This window comes from Henckelia pumila, chromosome 1 (assembly GCF_033568475.1).
Source record: "Henckelia pumila isolate YLH828 chromosome 1, ASM3356847v2, whole genome shotgun sequence".
Taxonomy (NCBI): Eukaryota; Viridiplantae; Streptophyta; class Magnoliopsida; order Lamiales; family Gesneriaceae; genus Henckelia; species Henckelia pumila.
In genome coordinates, this window is record NC_133120.1 from 16,725,504 (window position 1) to 16,747,302 (window position 21,799).

Here is a 21,799-nt window from a genome sequence, read left to right on the forward strand (position 1 = left end):
CTTACTGGAACATATCTGTAATTTCTATGCATTGGCATACCTATCAATGTTGATTTAGAACTTAAACATATTTAATGCATCGAATATACTGATTTCGGAATATTTCTGTAATCAAACATCATACATCAATCCAAAATCACAGAATCTTAATTCGAGATTCTATATCATATCATCATATTCATATGCACATCATGTTCTTGTTGATCTAATTTTATCGCTTCTTATCATCATACTGATTGGTTAAATCACAAAATCCAGTGATTCAATAATCTGAAACTATCACTAATCAGTACTTGGGTATAGTCTCATAATCTATCATGCATCGCAACCAAATATTTCCCATATGAACAATATCATGTTCGGTTTCAGTTTATCGAAGCAATAGTTCTATTCTTCAGTTCAATTCACAAAATCTCTTTTCTGATATAGAGGAAATTATATAATAAGCTTTCAGCTATCATATATCTATTGCACCTACAACATAAACAGGTTAAAACAACATAAATATGTTACCTAAAAGTCTCATTCCGAGGTGCAATGTTATTCTGATCCTCTGTATACTTCTGCTATTTGTTCTTTATTCGAATCTTCTTAGAATATATGTTTCTTCGAACAGATTCTAGCACATCTACCTAAATTTTCTTTACACTGCTTGGTCGTATATCTTCCTCCACAATTAGTGTAATAATTTCTAATATACTCTGCATTCAGAATCAGGCTAATCCATCTCGATTCACTAGAGTTAAAGATTTATTTTCATATCATGCACTTCATATCTGTTCTAGAAATAAAATTGTAGATAAAGTTGTGAGTATCTCACATACTCTTGCATGTCTACAATTTCATTCTCTTAAATCATTATTCAGCTTCAACAGGGTATATTTTTCTTTCTCATCATTTCTATCTGTTGTGGCAAAGAATAATAAACAAAAGTATGTTCTAAGCACTTACCAACAATCAATATACCTCTCGTCTGTCGGAATTTCCTCATCAAAATTTATCAGCTGGTTGCTAGGTTTAGAAGTTGGTATTCAATCAATCTGATCCGATATTCATCTGAATCTTTCCGATATTTGAACAACTGGTCAAGTTCTTTGAGTCAACTGTTACCTACAACATCATCTATTCATTTGCTGATATTCTGTTCTATTCAATCAGAGATACTTCATTCAGCTGAGCAATACCGTTCTGTTCTATTCAGTCTGACCATACCATTCTGTTCAGTCTGGCCATACTATTCTGTCAGTCTGGGTTGCTTACATCACCCAAAGAACACTATTCTCTTCGATTCTGGGTGCTTACATTACCCGGGGGAAATCTTATAACAGAACGGTAAATATTTCAAAAATTTACAAATCAGTAAATTATGCAGTTGAATTTCAAATAAAGATCATGCTCACATGCAATTTATCAAATCATTGAATCATCAAATAGAGTAATGCATAATCATGCAACACTAAAAATGCATGTGACTCAATCTACCCCGCTCAACTTCTATCTCAGTCCAAGAACTTAAGCTCTGATACCACCTGTTGTGAGGACCTCGGGTTGCTAATCTCGTCTTAGGGCAACTACTGATTAATTAAACAATTAATCAAACAATTAAGAGTATAAACCAAAAGCAGAATTTTTATTTTTTTAAAAAAACTTGGTCAGGATCGATCCTGTGAACTCCCAGGATCGATCCTGGACCTTAATCCAAGTTTCTGTCCAAAATCCCATTGTGCCAGGATCGATCCTACCAATTCACAAGATCGATCCTGCGCAACTCTGTTCGAAAAATAAAAATTTGCTCTTGATCTGGTGCTGTCAAAATTAATACAAAGCACGAATCATCATTAAAATCAAATCCCAAGCATGTCATATATTCTATACACATGCATGCCAACATATATAATGTTTCAAGCATCAAATCATGTGTTTAATACAACAATTCAAATAGCATAAAAACATGAAACCATTAAGCTACACTAAGTCTCAAAAGTGAGCTTCTAAATCACAAGTTCATGTCAAGTTCAATGCTATCTAAATACCATTCTTCAACTTAAACCCGAGTCCAAACTTGCTACATCTTTCTCCCGAGCTATCATGTCATCTCAGACTAGCTCCTGCCCCACCTGTTGCAATGCACACATACAAAACAAAGCAACAGCCGGATAAACTCCGGTGAGAAACATATTTCCTAGTAAAAGAAACTAACATGCAAATCAAGTTATATATATCAAACACATGATATAAATAAAAGACAATGCATGATAAAAAAAATAGGCTTCTCTCAAGAAATCTCTCGTTTCATCGGTTGGGATCCCGAGAAAAAGATATCATAACTAACCACCGACTCTCCCGATCGAGGTGGGGTTACTTATCTTTCTTCTCTAGACTTTGAAGCCACTATATATGTAAATCAGACGCTAGGCTAACTCAACCACCCAGGCCATACATATATAATCCCTCAAATCGTCTAATCGAACGTTTCCGTTCATTTCAAAATCAAAGAATAAGTCTTGCAAGATGAATGCAACATATATCATCATAATAGCATTCATTAACATCAAAGACTCATTCCATAATTCATAGAAGAGCACATAAAAGCAAGTAAACAAATAAGTATGTGATTTAGGGAACTCGATACAAACCATCTCGAGTTATAATCCCATTCAAGTAGTAGTTCACTTTTGCCTTCGTATTTCTCCTGTTCTGAATTCTTCAAATCTGAACTGCAACCTCAAAACCTTCACATCATGCTTCGTTCAATACATTCATTTCAGAATCGAGTCAAAATCAACAACACATATTCGATCAAATGCATTTCAAACCTCCCTTCTTCTTCTTCAATTCGAATTCGAAGTCTTGAGTTGTTAGCCTTCAAAACTAGTCTGAAATCGAGGAATAAAAATGCTATATCATCGATAACATTTCAAAGAACATCTCATCTTGATAATCAGCTATCAAACTAGTCTCAAAACATGAATCGACGGCGTAGAGATTCAAAATCGGTAACCGACTTAATATCGACTTCGAAACTAACTTCTTTAACTTCATAAGAAAATCATACGTGCATCTAAATCATTAATACATCATTCTAATCCTCATAACACCAGCTAAGTATATCAAATACAAGCTTGAAATCATAACAAGCTCATTTCATAATCAATCTTCGATTCGGTTTTGATATCGGAATGCATACAAGATCAAGAATACATTCATAACCTCAACATCAATATCTGCCATAATTCGTTTTTCAAAACATGCCAAGATGATTAAATACTTACATCAATTCGAATTACTTGTTTCAAGGATTCGAGAACATCTTTCGGAGTCGAAATCGGACGAGCGGATCAAAAGTTACAGCGTTTTGAACAATCAAATTTCAAAGAAAATGAAAGAGCTCGACATGCTCTGTTCTGAATATGTAAATCTCATCTAATAACACGTATCAATTTCTGCTAAGTTTTATAAAAATCGGATATGTACTGTCTAATTGCAATTTAGTCCCTGAAACCTCATAAATTGCGATTCAGTCCTCGGCCTTCGTTTTAATTCAATTTCAATCCAAAATAATTTAAGAATATTATAATTTAAATCGAAACTCTAAATATTCCCAAATTAAATATTCTCGGATTAAAATTAAATAAATTTGGATTAATCAAATAATCCCGGCCTTTTGCATTTTAGCCCTTCAACTTCGATATTTGCAAATCAGTCCATTATCGAGTTGTATCTTCAAAATTAATCTTCTTTAATTCCCGAAACATGGAATTTAATCTTTAATTCCATAAATATTCAAATCAAATATTTATTCTTTTAATTTAAGAATTCCCGGAATTTAATTCTCAAAATCCGTAAATTCTCAAATTAAATATTTTCGGCTCGAAAATTAAATCTATCATGTCCATAACTTCTCAAATCAATATTAACCCATAATATGGAATTTAATTATCAAATCCCATAATTAATAATTTAAGATTTTCGGGCCTTACAATTTTTCTCTTTTTCACATAAAATCAATAATTTCCTACAATCACAAAAACAATAAACCACAAGCATAAATCTGCTCGAAACAAATATTTAATAATTAAAATCTTATATAAATTAAGTGTATAAAATACACTTATCAAAAATCGGGCACAACAATATGATTATTCACAAACAAAACATCATCCATGACCTGAAATTCAAACTGGTGTCTTGATCTGACTTTCTCTATCGAACTCTGAATACTCAGATTAAATTTCTCTGCCTCTTTGATAATCACAAACAACTATGGCTCGGCTTGAATAAAAAAAACTCTGATAGACCTCCTATCTGTTTCAATCTCTAAACCGGAAGTACATCAATCATCGATCAAATGAGAGACACCAACTATAGATAAAGATAAAGATAAAGAACATATCTTTTGGCTGAAGGCATCAGCAGCTGCATTCGATTTCCCCGGGTAATACTTGATTTCACAGTCAAAGTCCTTCAGCAGATCTAATCATCTTCTCTGTCTCATATTCAGTTCGAACTGCAAAAACAAATATTTCAGGCTTTTAAGATTTTAAAAGATTTCAAAGATCTCACCATAAATGTGAGGACCTCGGTTCTAATCATCTAATCAAGATTAAATCAATCAAAAAACCAAAGAGATTCAAGACAAAAAGTAAAGAATTTTTTTTAAAAGCTTGCACGGACCCCGTGCACACCTCCGTGCTCGGGTCCGTGCATTAAACTGCAGCCAATTTCGGAGACTACAGGGTACACGGACCTCGTGCACACCTCCGTGCATAGGTTCGTGCAAACAAATGCACTAAAACCTCAACTCTTTGTTTTCTACATGGACCCCGTGCTTCTTCTGTGCTCGGGTCCGTGCACAGCATATCAAAAACTCAACTTACTGCCTCATCAAAAGACTCACACGAAACCATGCACGGATGCATGTCCGGGGTCCGTGCATGAACAAAATCAAAATGATAACAAATGCGAGGGTACACGAACCCCATGGATGTAGGCACGGTGTGAGACCTCGGTTCTAAACAACTAATCTCGGCTTAAACAACAATTAATCATACAAGATCCAAGACCAAGTGAGAAAGAATTTTTTTTTTATTTTAAAAGGGGGGTGCGCTCGGGCGGGCAAAAACTGCCGCTCGAGCGCGCCCTAAACTCCAGCGCTGCTGGATTACTCGAACTGGGGTGCGCTCGGGCTGCTAAAAACTGCAGCTCGGGCCCCCCCCCCCCCCCCCCCCCTGCAGCAGAAACAGAACAGAGCAGAAAAGCTTGGCATCTCAAACTAAAGGTTATTCCATACATCAAACTCAAATTCATGCATTAAAACATAACTTCTCCAGTTATTACATGAAATGCTAACGTTGATCAACTTACGAACCAGTCTATAACATGCAACATAAGACTCGCATAATCGATACAACATAAACAACGAAGTTCGAGATCTAAACATGTTCCAAAACAACTAGGTAGATATGCTGACACGACTTCTAAACCGAGTCTCACTACTAGCTCTCCCTCTTGTTGCTAACCAGGCCTTCGCTGACTTGGTCCTGCCCCACCTGTTACCAAGTACACATACAAAACAAAGCAACAGCCGGATAAACCGGTGAGAATGATAATCCCAGTAAAAACAACATATCCAGTAATACAACAATAAACATGCTTTCAAGACAACAACGAAATCAATAACTATGTAATGAAATGCATGTCTTTAAACCGGGATATCAAATCTGATAACGAGGGATTGTTGCTGTGCTTTTGGGATCCCGAGGGTGAGATTACGTAACGACTCACCGACTCACCCAATCGAGGTGGTTCCACGTATCCCACTCCTCTAGACTTTGAGCAACTATAATGAGTATGCTAGCACTAGGCGAAATGACTACGACCTAGGCCACTCAATCATAGTTCCCAAACGTCTAAACAAAAAGGGCGGTTCTGCCCGCTGAAAACAAGATTGTCTCAAGATGAATGCATAACAGAAACATAAAACATAGCCATATAACAAAAGCTCAATCAAAACAACAAAACACAAGTTCCTCATGCTAGAACGAGTGTAGATGCAAGTATGTGATTTTAAGGAAAACTCGAGAACCAACTATCCCGAGTATGCTATCCCGCTATCGATGTCTGCTTTTACCTTTCAATGCAGAGTTCCAACTCTGGATAAGCGTTCTTCGTCCAACTCTTGACGAACAATGCTGCTAACATGGGCTTGACAAACTCCAAACAAATCTGTTCAGATACAAATCAAAGATCAATTACCATGATCGACTTACAAGCCAAGTTCAACAACTCAAAAACGGTTCGAAATCCCCAAAACTCAAACCGACGGCATAATGGCTATAAACTGAACAAACCGGAAACGCAAACAGCAGTTCAATACTGATATCAACTCATATCAAAGCCAATACAACCAAAACAAGGCAAACCCAACAAATCTCAAAACCATAATTTTCGAAAAAGGCGTCAAAAAATCATTACAAATTCGAACGTCGCTCTAATTCAAAACCGACAGATAATAAACGATCAGAACTCTGTCTAGAACAACATACTCGAATCTCGAACAATTCTAACAACATCCAAAAACTAGAATGTATCCGATCATAGAAGAACTTACAATATAACAGAGCTCTCACTGCAGTGATCGATAATCTGCCTTCAGAAATAAATTCCAACGGCCGGATCGAGCTCGGACTAAAATCTGGAAGCTTGGAAAAGGTTGGAGGCGTCTTAAATGGAGCTCACGGTTAGGAGGAGAAAGATGAAGACTTTTCCAATAAATTCCAAGTGTAGATAATATATAAAATCCAATAATTGCGTTTTAGTCCCTGAAAAATCCAATTTTTGCAAAAAGGACCCTGATCAAAATCAAGTCGGCTCGTGAACTCTGTAATATCCGATTAACTCAAATAAACTCATTTAAGAAAAAAATGGGGCGTTACAATTCTCCCCCACTAAGAAGAGATTTCGTCCTCGAAATCAACAATAACCACAACTCATAAGATAGAATAAAGAACTAAAGACAGTAAGAAGAACTCACGTCATCCGAATAACTCCGAAAATCGCTGCCTCATGTCAGATTCTGTCTCCCAAGTTGCTTCCTCGACGCCGTGACGGCTCCACTGCACTTTCACTAACGGGATCGACTTGGTTCTGAGTTGTTTCTCCTTCCGATCAAGGATCTGAATCGGTCGCTCAAAGTAGCTCAAAGTCTCGTCTAACTCGGCTTCGTCAGGCTGAAGAACATGAGAAGGATCTGGATGATACTTTCGCAGCATAGAGACGTGAAAAACGTCGTGAATACCAGATAAAGACGGAGGAAGTGCAAGTCTGTAGGCAAGATCGCCTATCTTCTCGAGAATCTCGTACGGCCCGATGAATCTCGGAGATAACTTCCCTCTCTTACCGAATCTGAGAGTGCCTCTGAAAGGTGAAATCTTCAGAAAGACTCGGTCTCCTTGATCAAAACTCAGAGGTCTACGCCTGACATTCGCATACTTCGCCTGTCTATCTTGAGCTGACTTCATTTTGGTCTGAATGATCTTAACCTGCTCTGCCATATCTCTAAGCATCTCCGGTCCCAAATCTGGTGACTCGGACAATTCATCCCAAAACAACGGAGATCGGCACTTCTTACCATACAAAGCCTCAAAAGGCGCCGTACCGATACTCTCTTGGAAGCTGTTTTAAGAAAACTCGACAAGAGGCAAAGAATCCTGCCAACTAGTGCCAAAGTCTAGCACTACCGCTCGCAGCATATCCTCTAACGTTTGGATAGTCCGCTCTGACTGTCCATCGGTCTGAGGATGATAAGCTGTACTCAGATGCAATCGAGTACCAAGTGCCCCCTGAAGACTGTGCCAAAAGTGAGAAGTGAATCTAGGATCTCTGTCTGAAACGATCGACTTCGGCACACCATGCAATCTCACAACATTGCTAACATACAACTCAGCCATCTGATCATGACGATACGTCATCCTATACGGAATAAAACACGCAAACTTCGTCAATCGATCGATCACTACCCAAATGGCATCGCATCCTCGAACGGATCGTGGTAGCTTCGTGACAAAATCCATGGAAATGTGATCCCACTTCCATTCAGGAATAGATAGACTGTGCAACAGACCTCCTGGTCACTTCCGTTCCGCTTTTACTTGCTGGCAGTTCAAACACCGAGATACAAACCTCGCAACATCGCTCTTCATTCTCTTCCACTAGAACTGGTTCTTCAGGTCGTTGTACAACTTACGACCTCTAGTATGAATGCTGAACCGACTGCAATGAGCCTCTCGGAGAATACGCTGTCTCAACTCCGGAACATCAGGCACAACAAGACGGTTATTCACAAACAAGACTTCATCTCTAACCTGGAATTCAGACTGATGCCCTGATCTGACTTTCTCTACTGAAACTTGAATACTCGGCTCAGACTTCTGTGCTTCTCTGATTGCAACAAACAACTCCAGTTCGGCTTGAATAGCAAACACTCTGATAGTCTCCCTATCTGTTTCAAACTCTAAACCAGAAGTGCAACAACCATCGATCAACTGAGAAACACCAATAGTAGAAAGAGATAAAGAACAAAGCTTTCGGCTCAATGCATCTGCAACTGCATTTGACTTTCCGGGATAATACTTGATTTCGCAGTCAAAATATTTCAACAGATCTAACCATCTTCTCTTTCTCATATTCAGCTCTGCCTGTGAAAACAAGTACTTAAGAATCTTATGATCAGAAAATATCTCGAAAGACTCACCATAAAGTTAGTGACGCTAGTTCTTCAAAGCAAATACAATCGCATCTAGTTCAAGGTCATGAACCGGATAACGAGTCTCGTGCGGTTTCAGCTGCCTCGATGCATACGCTATCACATGCTTATGCTGCATAAGAACACAACCTAAACCTTGGTTATAAGCATCACAATACATGGTAAAACCTCCAGTACCCTTCGGAATAGAAAGAATCGGAGCACTGGTCAGTCTTCTCTTTAGATCAACAAAGCTCGCCTCACAATCTGAAGTCCAAACAAAAGGCGCATTCTTCTGAGTCAGCTGGGTAATTGGCTTGGCAATGGACAATAAACCCTCGATGAAACGATGGTAATAACCAGCTAAACCCATGAAGCTTCGGATCTCCGGCACTGAAGTAGGTCTAGGCCAATTCATAACCGCTTCAATCTTGCTGGGATCGACAGAGATCCCATCTTCAGAAATAATATGACCGAGAAAGACAACTCGATCTAGCTAGAATTCACATTTTGACAGCTTGGAAAACAACTGTTCCACTCGTAAGATCTGCAAGATGATCCTCAAGTGCTCTGCATGGTCAGTACGGTTCTTTGAATAGATAATAATATCATTAATGAAGATAATGACGAACTCATCTAGATAGCGCTGAAAGATACGGTTCATCAATCCCATAAAAACCGCTGGAGCGTTAGTCAAACCGAACGACATGACTATAAACTCAAATTGACCATACCTCGTTCTGAATGCGGTCTTAGGAACGTCTTCCTGTAGTAACCCAGATAACATTTTAAGATAATAATATGTTAAACATGATTAAGGGTTGGTATTTAACCAATTTCGGAGTGTTATTGGACTTCAGAAGTAAAATTTGAGCTTTTTAATTTTGGGCCGGATAGTAAGTTCCGATCCCGGATAGTAAGCTCCGATCCCGGATAGTAAGATCCGATCGGAACGGAAGCTCCGATCCTGGAACGGAAGTTCCGATCCCCAGCTGTCAAAAATGATCGATGACTCAGTCGCAAGTTTTGACAAGTGTCGGTCATAGAGCAGATCGGAAGCTCCGATCGTGGATCGGAAGTTCCGATCCTGGCGTGGCAGACATGCACGCAATGAGCTGGATCGGAAGCTCCGATCCCGAAATCGGAAGTTCCGATCCTAGCCGAGAAATTTGGCTATAAATAGGGCCGTTCACGTTGAGCATATATTCAAGTTTTGGGAGTACTTATTAGCTTAGTTAAGGCTTATAGAATTTATGTAGTGATACGGTGAACTTTTGAATATAGGCTTGGAACCTAGGATCTACTTTACTTGAACTAGCCTAGAGGTACGTACACATTGACTGAGATTGCCAGCGAGTATACATGTTTATATGTTGCATTTATTTGGCATTATTATATGGCATGATGTATGATTTACCGTTTTCTATACTAATATGAAATTTGCATATACACGTTGAGCCTATTCCCTGTTATACCTGATTATAGAGCCGCTCAGCTCTATACTCGATAGTCTGTCACTGAGAGTACCGCGACGGCGGGGGCATTTATGTCTGTCTACTCTGGTGTACTAGACGAGTGTGGTTGCACCCAGAGGTTGATCCGTGCGGTGGCAGCAATCATATGGCGCCGGTTCTGAGTATGACTTTTCAGATGACCCTGTACCAGTCATCATGTTGCATGCATTATATACATATGTTTACTCATGTCTATGTACTGGGCGTAGCGCTCACGTCCTAGTTGTTATCTAGGACACCCTATTCCATGGGGCAGGTCGCAGGATGGACAGAGCTGGTAGTTCAAGGCAGGACTAGGGAGCAGGAGCCTTGAGGAGTTTAGTATACAACATGATTTGTTAGTTGTATAATGTTTATTTTAAGAATTTTGATATGGTTGTATCACTACAGATTTAAGCCTGGATTATATTACTAAGCTGATATGTAAATTATGGTTAAGTTTCCGCACGTTTTTACTCTCTTAAGTATTTTGCTGTATTAAGTTTAATGCATGCTATTAGTTGCCAGTTAGTAGGTGATTCCATGCAGGGTCACTACATTTTTGGTATCAGAGCATGTATAGATTTTGGGATTAGTACTTGGGATTTAGTTTAGTCTTGAGTAATTCTTGCGCATTTGGGGTTTTAATGTGCAATTCTTTTCAGGATATGGCTGACGAGAGTCACGGTAGTGTTGGCCAGGGAGGTGGTCATCATCATCGTCGCCATCATCATCAGGATGATCAACATCGTCCTCATGAAATTCGACGTCGCTATACTATTAATAAGTTCATGCAGGTAGGACCGAAACCCTTAGTGGGAGGCGAGAATCCTGAACAAGCTAGAAGCTGGATGTCTAAACTTGAGAGCACGTTCCGAGCTTTCGAGTGTACTGAGGAGCAGAAACTGGAAGTTCTAGAATTCGTTCTAGAGGATAGAGAACGTTTTTGGTGGGATGCCAAGGTTGCTCAGGCACGTACTGAGAGAGGACAGGTGACTTGGGGGGATTTCTGTCGGGAGTTTCAGAAATTATATTTCCTCCGGCTGTTTGCCAAGCACGATCTATGGAGTTGCTTACTTTGAGGCAAGGATCAATGACTATTGATCAGTATCAGCAACGATTTCTTGATCTGCTACCTTTCAGTCCTCATATCAATGCGAGTGATGCGTCGAAGTATGATATCTTTCTACAAGGCCTGAACCAAGATATCTACGCACAGGTTGTCGTCTGTGATGACCCGGTGTCTTATGAGACTTTGGTGAACCGTTGCCGTCTTGTGGAGACCAGCAACAGGCGTGGACAGTTGATGATGCCAGCACAGCCTAGTGGATTTATTGAGCCTCGAGCTCAATCTGTTGTGTCATCTGTACCTACGTCTTCTTCTACTCCTACTACTTCGTCTGGTTCTCGTGGTTCACGAGGTACTTTCCGCTTTGGGAAGAAGAAGAAGAAGAAGGAGGAGTTTTGTAGCCACTGTGGTGGGAAGCATCCTGCAGCTTCATGTCGGAGAGCTACTGGGGCTTGTTATATTTGTGGTCAGCAGGGACATCTGCTGAGAGATTGTCCTCAGCGTATGGGTTCTGCTAGTGGATCGGGATCCCAGGTTGGATCTCAGGCTTCTATTGTTCCACGTCAGCAGCCAGCACCACAGAGTTCTTCTGGATATCGTCCCCAGACTCAAGGGCAGGTGTTTGCTCTGTCTCAGGAGCAGGCTACAGAGGGAAGCGATCGCATGTTGGCAGGTAACTTCTTGTTATGTGGTATTCCTGCACTTGTATTAATTGATACTGGAGCATCGCATTCCTTTATTTCTAGTCGCTTCGTTAAGAGACATAGATTACCTTACGTATCATTAGATATGGATTTAGTTGTATCTACTCCGTTGGAGCAGGAGGTAGTAACTAAGCGTCTAGTGATGGGTTGCCTTCTGCAATTTGAGGGTAATGTGTTATCGGCTAATTTGATGATATTAGCGATGACGGATTTGAAAGAGTGGGTGCCCGGTGAGCCAACTTGTGGATAAGGGCTTTGATGACTCTTTGTATAAACAATCTTTTGTTTAATATAATTTACACTTTTATTAATGGCAATGACTTTATCTTTCTTCATATTGTTATATTGTGATATACTATTGTTGTTTTGATAAAGACCTTGAATATACTATAGTGTATGTAAGATGTGGTAGAACATGGAGATGTCTATCATGAAACACATCTTATAGTCACTGTATATTCTAAACTGTTCCTAGTCGATTGAGCCGTCCGATAATAAGGATAAGGATCGCTCGAGTTTGAGACTAGCATTTGCGATGCAGAGTACCACGTTTCATTGGTAAGGAACATAGAGATGTTCGAAGCATGCAAATGGATATTCATATGATGAATGATTGAACTACCCTATCCGGACTTTCCAAGTGGTTATCACTTATCGAGTGGATAAAGTCCGCGGTTTTGGTTGTACACCATTAGTCCTTACTACTTGAAACATCATTGAGACTCTATATGCTAGTACTGTGCTTTGACTCGTTTACCGACTCTATTGGGGTCATCAGGTGTCAAGATTGGGTACAGTTACAACACATATAGGAGTCGATGCTTTGTTGTCAAGGATTCACCACATACTTGGGAGTGTGGATATCCTATGCGATCTGAGGAGATATTAGTGTGACGAATCTCTGGCCAGAGTACATGATGTGTTTTAAGAAATGGTTTCTTAGTAACACATGCGATGTCACTATTTGATCTTCAAGATGTATTGCATAGTTATCGAATCTCGAACGACTCTCGATATACCAATGGTTGTTGATTCGATCGGGATATATGGATGAAGGGACCGTACTGTACGCTAACCAAAATCTATTGGTTCTTGTAGGCACTATCAGTGATACCTAGGGAATCATGGGGCGAAGTTGCTAGACGCTCTTACCATGATTCGATGGGCAAGTCGGAAATTGTTGTTCCGAGTCACAAGGAGTTGTGAGCCCACGGCTAGCTGTATCCCTGAACCATTGAGGGTCACACAGAGTAATGGATTTTTAATCCCCGTTGAGATAGTTAAATTTAAAGAGTTAAATTTAATGAACAAAGAAGTTGGACTTCTTAATTATGAGTAGAGGAGTAAGATTTCCTAAAATGACATAGGGATGGACATTTTTGGAAATCACTGAATTCGAATTCAGAAAAATTTATCTTGACTTTAAAAGGTGCAAAAATGGTTTCTGTGCACATTGGTGAAATCGGTTTATCAATCGGAGTCATGATGAATTTTATATTAATTTCTGAACATGCGGGCTTTTCTTGTCGGGCTTGAAATTATGACTAATGGGCCCTAAGCTGTTAGCGGCCTACATTATAAATAAGTTATTGCATTACAGAAATTACATAGAACAGGTCACAAATTTTCGAAAACCTAGTGATTTTATCTCAGTAGTGGCCGCCCCCCTTCCCCCTCTGCTCGGCAAAATCCAGTCTGTGAATTTTGAATTACAGTCTGGTTTAACGGATCAAATTCGCTAATCTCTTCGTAGAAACTTCTGATAGATTTTCTAGTGCAATCTATCAGAGGGATTAAATATCCGTTCGTGGACCTGATTGAAGAACAGTTCGTTCATCAGTTCCAGGGATATACAACAAGAGCGGAGCAATCTGTTTTGATACCCAATATGGAATCGTTCCATATAAAAATTTTAAACTTCCGCTGCACCGGGTATCAATTCTGATTGATCTGATCGCCGCGTTCTCCAACAGTGGTATCAGAGCCAGTTGCTCAGATCAAGCGATTAAATTAATCGATTGTACAAAAAATTTTTAAGCCTCGGTTTTTGAAACAAAATAAATATTTTAAAAATAAATTTTTTTTTTTTTCGGGCAAAAACCCGGGCAGCGATTGGATCGCTGCCCGGGAGGGGGGGGCTGCGATGGTCGCTGCCCGGCCCGAGCCCTATGGGGCGCGGGCAGCCCGGGAATGTCCCGGGCGGCCCGCGGAAAAATTAATTTTTTAATTTTTGAATTAAATTTTAATATGTTAAAATTCTATTTTTGGTCCGATCGAAAATTGTTTTTGATTGGTCCACGAGGCATCGGATCGAATTGTTCGAGTCCGAAAATTTTAAAATTGATTTTTGGATAAATTTGAATTTTTGGAAAATTTAAATATTTTATCCGTTAAATTGAATTTTGAAATTAATTATTTTTGGTACAATTGATGATAAGATATGATCTTATGGATATATTGAATAAAATATGATTTTATGTATAAAATTGGATTTTATAGATAAAATATGATTTTATTTGATAAAAAGATAAAATATGATTTTGTATGTAAAATAAGATTTTATATATGAAATATGATTTTATCCTTTTAAATTTAAATTCCCATTGCATGTTATCCAATAAATTAATTTTGAATTAAATGTTATTGGATAAGGATGATCGATTGCCATCACCAATTTTGTAGGTGTATGTTAGGAATTTACATTTGTTTTTATTGTTGTTGGATTTATTAATGGGCCTGGTTTATGACCCAATATGAATTGTCATATGTAATAAAAGTGGGCTTGGTTTATGGCCCGTTCCCACCCCTTAAAAATGTATCCCCTACTTGTCATTGTTATTTATTGTAAATACATTAGATTTAGTGGGAGATCAAGATTTGAAGATGGAGGTGGGCCCAGCAGACAATAAAGACATAAGAAATGTAAATTGGAAGCTCAATGTAATAGGATTACATTGCATACTGCATATTACCTAGGATTGGACTAAGACTCGTGATTGGCAACCACGGGTCGATTAGAAATGGAATCGATCATCCTATATAATATGTGATATTATTGTTGTATGCATGTTTTAGACAAAATTGTGTGAATCCGGCAAGCATACAAAATTTTAAAAATGATGAGACAAATTTACATAATTAAAATCCCTCATTTTAAATATGATTTAAAATTGATATCAAGATAAATAAAGGAAATTTAAATTTGTTTAAATGTTCCTACCTTCCATCAACAATCAATTTATGAGATGCTACCCGCGGATACGGTCCGCCTCATATTATTGGGGGGGCCCGTTCGTCGGAAAGCTGTACATTGGATCGACACATGTTGTGTAGTGACCCTTACCCGGATCACCTACTAAACAGAACTTATGCATGCAATTAACTTAATAAAACAGATATCAGAATAAAGCTGCGGAAACCAATAATATTATACAATCCCAAGTAAAAGAATCTGTAATTATCCAATAATATACAACCAAATCGAATAGCTGTATAAACCCAAACAACAGTAATAAAGCATAGACGAAGCTCCAGCTGGCCAACCACTGACTAGCCCCTCCTGGATCCACCCTCCTCGTCCAATCGCAAACCTGCCCCATGGAATAGGGTGTCCAGAAAATACAGAGTACAAGACGTGAGCATAAAACGCTCAGTGCGAGAGTATGAGTATACATGTATGCAAAGTGAACTCCCTATAGACTCGAGGTCAAGGATCAGATAACAGAGACAGACCGGGCCCTGGTATGTAGCACGCTGTGCCGTCGCTTCAGGAGGTGGCTCCCATACCGAGATAACTGTGGATACGCCGGACCCAAATCGATGGAAGTCCATCCACTAACAGGATAGGGTACAACCCTACTACAGACATCTCGAAGGAGATACAGCAAGATGCAAATGAATGCAGCATAAAATCATGGCATATAAATCATGCGGTCACATAATACATGCATAATCAGTCAGGATATCTCGAACAGTACTTTCGTACCTCAATACAGTGCAAGCTCTACCAACTCTAGGTCCACGCCTATAGTCTGCTCTACACTGCCAAATGATACTACTATCATTAAAGTGCTCTACAAGCCTTAACTAAGCTATTGCATACTCCTAAATATTTATAGGAAGCAAAAGCTATACCTTCGTCCGTCGTTAGCCCTTTGATGTCGATGCCTCCAGAACTTGGGCACAACTCCGCTACGACTACCGAACGCCTCTCCGACCTCCGGACCAAGCCTAAGAAGACTAGAACAGCTCCAAAAGGACTAGAAAGGAAAGGAGAACTCGGAATTGGCAAATGAAAGTGAAGCCTCGGCCTTCTATTTATAGACAACGATCGGAGCCTCCGATCCTCGATCGGAACGTCCGAACTTCGATCGGAACGTCCGATCCTGCAATCGGAGCTTCCGAAGATCCTTATCTGCCACGTGTCAAAATATCATTTGTTGACTTCGGATAGGGGTGATCGGAACGTCCGATCCTGATCGGAGCTTCCGATCCAGCCACACGTCATGGATGACGTAATATCATCGGTGCCTCCGATCCTCATCGGAGCTTCCGATCCCGATCGGAGCTTCCGATCGTCCTTTCGGAGCTTCCGATCCGTCCAATCCCAAATTTATTTAATTAGCATTAATCCTTTAATTACTCAATTAGGGTTCGGGCTACTACATTCTCCCCCACTTAAGATATTTCGTCCTCGAAATCAGATCTTAAGTACCGAATGCAAATACAGAAATAAGAAACATTCTTTATTCAATCAAACGTTTACAGAGTTTGCAACTGAATACAACTTAAAGAATGAAATCAAAACAACTCAGGATGGTCTTTACGCATCCTGTCCTCAAGCTCCCAAGTAGCTTCCTCAGTGCCTCGGCGCTGCCACTGAACTAAAACCAAAGGAATGACTTTGTTCCGTAAAACCTTATCCTTATAATCCAGGATACGAAGAGGTTTCTCAACATAAGTCAAATCCTTGTCTACCTGAACCTCAGACCGCCTCAGAATATGAGATTCATCCGCCACATACCGTCGCAACAGAGATACGTGGAACACGTCGTGAATGCTAGATAGATGCGGTGGCAAAGCTAGTCGATAAGCCAAATCGCCAATGCTCTCTAAGATCTCAAACGGACCGATAAATCTGGGAGACAACTTGCCCTTAAGGCCAAATCTGAGAATCTTGCGAAAAGGTGACACTCTCAGAAACACTTTCTCCCCGACCTCGAACTGCAAAGGCCTACGCTTGATATTAGCATAGCTGGTCTGACGATCCTGTGCAGTCTTAATCCGTTTCTTGATTTGATCAACAATGTCTATCGCCTGCTGGATAAACTCCGGTCCTTCAGCCTGTCTCTCCCCCACTTCTTCCCAGAAGAGTGGAGTACAACAACGTCGCCCATACAACGCCTCAAAAGGTGCCATCCCAATACTAGTGTGATAGCTGTTGTTGTAAGAGAACTCGATCAACGGCAAATGATCCTGCCAGGCTGAACCAAAATCCAAGACGCACGCTCTAAGCATATCCTCTAACGTACGGATAGTGCGCTCTGACTGACCATCAGTCTCTGGATGATAGGCTGTACTCAAACTGAGAGTAGTACCCATCGCACGCTGAACACTCCCCCAGAATGTAGAAGTAAACCTGGGGTCCCGATCGCTGACAATGCTCACGGGCACTCCATGAAGTCGAACGATCTCCTGAATGTACAACCGAGCCATGAGATCTATAGAGTACTCTCGGCTATAGGCAATGAAATGCGCTGACTTGGTGAGTCGGTCCACCACAACCCAGATAGCATCACAGTTCCTCGGGGATACCGGCAAATGGGTCACAAAGTCCATAGTGATAAGCTCCCATTTCCATTCAGGAATAGGCAGACTGTGAAGAAATCCTCCAGGTCGTCGGTGCTCTGCCTTGACCTGTTGACACACCAAACATCTCGAAACAAACTGATAAACACTGCGTTTCATTCCCTTCCACCAGAAACGAGTACGTAGATCCTTGTACATCTTGTTGCTCCCAGGATGAATACTCAACTTAGTGCGATGTGCCTGAGATAAAATCTCCTCTCGCAACTCTTCATCCTGTGGAATCACAAGCCTACCAGACAAACACAGAAAGCCATCTGACTGATAATGAAATCCAGACGAGCTACCCTCGTTAGCTAGACGAGCTAAACGCTGGGTCTTTGAATCAGACATCTGAGCATCTCGGATCCGCGAATACAAGGCTGGCTCAGATAATATCGCAAACATCTGGATACTCTGCATACCTTTCTTATGCTTGAAGGTAAAACCTAAAGTACAACAGTCACTGATCGCACTAGACATCGAACAAGTCTGAAGTGCGGATAGTCGCACCTTGCGACTCAAAGCATCAGCGGTGAGATTAGCAGCTCCCGGGTGGTACTTAATCTCGCAATCATAGTCTTTAAGCAAGTCCATCCAACGTCTCTGCCTCATGTTCAACTCCGCCTGAGTGAACAAATACTTGAGACTCTTATGGTCGGTGAAGATCTCAAATTTCTCGCCATACAGATAATGACGCCAGATCTTCAAAGCGAACACAATGGCTGCTAACTCCAAATCATGGACTGGGTAGTTGTCCTCGTGAAGCTTCAGCTGTCTAGAAGCGTATGCGATCACATGCCCATTTTGAGTCAGGACACAACCTAACCCTTGAAGAGAAGCATCTGTGTAAACTACATACCCTCCAGATCCTGACGGTAATGCTAACACCGGCGCAGAAGTCAACCGCCGTCGAAGCTCACGGAAATTCTCCTCACACTCGGAGGACCACTCGAAGACCACACCCTTGCGGGTAAGCTGCGTCAACGGTCGAGCTAACTGAGAGAAGTTCAGAATGAAGCGACGATAATACCCTGCTAGACCCAGAAAACTACGGATCTCAGCAACTGTCGTCGGACGCGACCAATTAAGTACCGCTTCAATCTTGCTTGGATTAACAGAAATCCCCTCCCTGAATATGATATGGCCAAGAAAAACCACTCTATCCATCCAGAACTCATACTTGCTCAGCTTGGCGTACAATTGCTCATCTCGAAGAGTCTGCAGTACCAACCGCAAGTGAGAAACATGCTCTTCCGTATTACGCGAATAAACCAGGATGTCGTCAATGAAGACCACAAAAAACTTGTCCAAATACTCCCTGAAGACACGGTTAATCAGATCCATGAATATAGCCGGCGCATTAGTCAAACCAAATGGCATCACTAGGAACTCGTAATGCCCATAGCGAGTACGGAATGCAGTCTTGGCTACGTCCTGATCACGGACTCTCAACTGATGATACCCAGATCTCAAGTCAATCTTGGAGTAAATTGATGTGCCCTACAGCTGGTAAAACAAGTCATCAACACGAGGCAACGGATACTTGTTCTTCACAGTCACTCGATTCAGCTGCCGATAGTCAATGCACAGCCGCATCGACCCATCCTTCTTCTTCACGAAGAGAACAGGAGCTCCCCAAGGAGATACACTAGGACGAATGTACCCCTTGTCCAAAAGATCCTGTAGCTGATTCTTCAACTCACGCATCTCTGACGGAGCCAGACGATACGGTGTTCTAGAAATAGGCGAAGTACCCGGCATCAACTCTATGCCAAACTCGACTTCCCTAGCAGGAGGAAAACCCGGAATCTCATCAGGAAACACATCTGGAAATTCATCCACAACAGGAATGCTCTCTATCCCAATACTCTCAGCGGACAAATCAACTGCATAGATAAGGTAGCCTTCCCCGCCAGACTCTAGAGCTCGACAGGCTCTCAAAGCTGATACCAAAGGCATGGGGGTCGCGCTCCCTCACCATAGAAAAACCAACTCTCACTCCCTTCCGGATGAAAGCGTACTAATCTCTGATAGCAGTCCACTGAAGCTCGATAGGTAGTCAGCACATCTATTCCCAGAATGCAATCAAAGTCGTCCATCGCCAGGACCATGAGATTCGCCAATAGAACGTTCCCTTCGAACTCTAAAGGGCAACCCATCACTAGACGCTTAGCCAAAGTAGATTGGCCCGTCGGAGTAGAAACAGACATCACTACGTCTAGTGCAATGCATGGTAACTTATGCCTCTTAACAAAACGTGCAGAAATGAAGGAATGAGATGCACCAGTGTCAATAAGTACAAGAGCAGGTATACCATAAAGCATAAATGTACCTGCGATGACTTTCTCATTCTCCTCCACAGCCTGATCATGTCTCAGGGCAAACACGTGGCCAGAAGCTCGTGGCCTCAAATGAGAACTCCCAGCAGACTGTCCCTGCGACCTCTGCTGTACGGTAGCCTGAGAACCCGATCCTGAACCAGAACCAGAACCACCTCCCCCAGACATTGGACAATCTCTCTGGATATGACCAGTCTCTCCACAACGGAAACAAGCTCCAGAAGCTCTTCGGCACTTGTCGGATGGATGGTTCTTCCCACAATGATCACACTTCTCCTTATTACCGAAACGACAACACCTCCCGAACCAGAGGAAGAAGAAGATCCAGACTTCTTGAAAGTTTGGGCACGGGGACCCAAAGAACTAGTAGGCCTCGACTGAGGGAAAGACCTGTTCCGCCGAATGCTGTCCTCTGCCTGATGACAACGGCTCACCAAACCCTCGTAGGACATGTCGTCGCCAACCGCCACACGGTCATGGATCTCAGGGTTAAGGCCCTGAAGAAACAGATTATACTTCATCTCTGAGCTATCAGCAATCTCGGGGCAATAGGATAGCAGATCAAAGAACCTCTGCTGATACTCATCGATAGACATGGTTCCCTATCGCAGACTCAGTAGCTCGCCTACCTTCGACTGTCGGAGTGCAGGAGGAAAATACCGCTTTTGGAAAGCTGTGCGGAACTCGGCCCAGGTGGCCACTCCTCTCGCCGTAACAAAAGGTGCAGAAGTAAACCTCCACCACCTACGCGCACGCCCATCCAGAAGATAGCCAAGGGTCTCCACCTTCTGCTCATCGGTGCATTGGAAAGTCTGAAAAGTCGTCTCCATGCGGTCTAACCAGTTCTCCGCATCCTCCGGAGACTCGCCTCCAACTAAGGGCTTAGGACCCATAGCTAAGAATCGACGCACAGTGAAACGCTCGTCGTCATGGTGACGATGACGCCGTTCTCGACGAGGCTCCCGGTCGGCATCACCCCAACGCCCACCAACACTGCCATGAGATCTCTGGTCGTCACGATTTGACATCTACAAAAATACCTCAAGATGAGACTAAATCCCAAGAATTCTTTTGCATGCTCTGATACCATAAATGTAGTGACCCTTACCCGGATCACCTACTAAACAGAACTTATGCATGCAATTAACTTAATAAAACAGATATCAGAATAAAGCTGCGGAAACCAATAATATTATACAATCCCAAGTAAAGGAATCTGTAATTATCCAATAATATACAACCAAATCGAATAGCTGTATAAACCCAAACAACAGTAATAAAGCCTAGACGAAGCTCCAGCTGGCCAACCACTGACTAGCCCCTCCTGGATCCACCCTCCTCGTCCAATCGCAAACCTGCCCCATGGAATAGGGTGTCCAGAAAATACAGAGTACGAGACGTGAGCATAAAACGCTCAGTGCGAGAGTATGAGTATACATGTATGCAAAGTGAACTCCCTATAGACTCGAGGTCAAGGATCAGATAACAGAGACAGACCGGGCCCTGGTATGTAGCACGTTGTGCCGTCGCTTCAGGAGGTGGCTCCCATACCGAGATAACTGTGGATACGCCGGACCCAAATCGATGGAAGTCCATCCACTAAC